Here is an 811-nt window from a genome sequence, read left to right on the forward strand (position 1 = left end):
GCGCGCAGCTCCCGGCAGGGCGCGCGCGGCCGCGCGGCAAAGGAGAGCTCCGGGCGCGCCTCGGCCCAGATTCCGGGCGGTGGAGACTCCGGGGAGACACGGACTCAGGGTGTGGTGGCCCCAGGGACAGAGACTTTAAGCCCACGATTCAGAGGAAGCCAGAGGTTGTCTTGAGTAAGATGTAGAACGTCTCCGGCAAATCCCCCCTGGTGCTAGGGGAGCACTGTAGTGGGGTAAAAAAGCCCTGATTGGGGTCGTGCTCGGGGCTGATAACCGCAAGGGGAGCAGTTGGAAGCCACCAGACGCCCAGGGAGAAAGAGGAACTTTCTACTCCCATAAGGATTTCCATGCTGAGCAACTCATCAGAGAAGCTGAATTATTTGAAGAAACGTGCAGCATCGGGATTGGAGAAAGGTTTATTAACAACCTGAGATATTCAAATAACACAAGCTTGCTTGCTGAAAGGGAGCGTGACTAAACACTTGTGGATGTAGATCAAGGATTGCAACCTTCAGTGGATATCACAACTCAATGTCAAGAAGACCAAAATCCTTACAAATGGACCAATTGATAACTTGACGTTGTCAAGGATTTTGTCTTGCCTGGATCCACACTAGATGCTCATGGAAGCAGCGGTCAAGAGGTCAAAAGTGGAGTTGCATTAGGTAAACCTGCTGCACAAGACCTCTTTAGAGTATTGAAAAGTAAAGATGCTACTTTGAGGACTAAGGTGTGCCTGACCCACGCCATGGTATTTTCCATTGTCTCATATGAGGGGGTACTAAACAAACGAACAGACTGGATTTGTTTC

Source organism: Echinops telfairi, unplaced genomic scaffold (assembly GCF_000313985.2).
Source record: "Echinops telfairi isolate 266 unplaced genomic scaffold, ASM31398v2 ScPeMD7_443;HRSCAF=831, whole genome shotgun sequence".
Classification (NCBI taxonomy): Eukaryota; Metazoa; Chordata; class Mammalia; order Afrosoricida; family Tenrecidae; genus Echinops; species Echinops telfairi.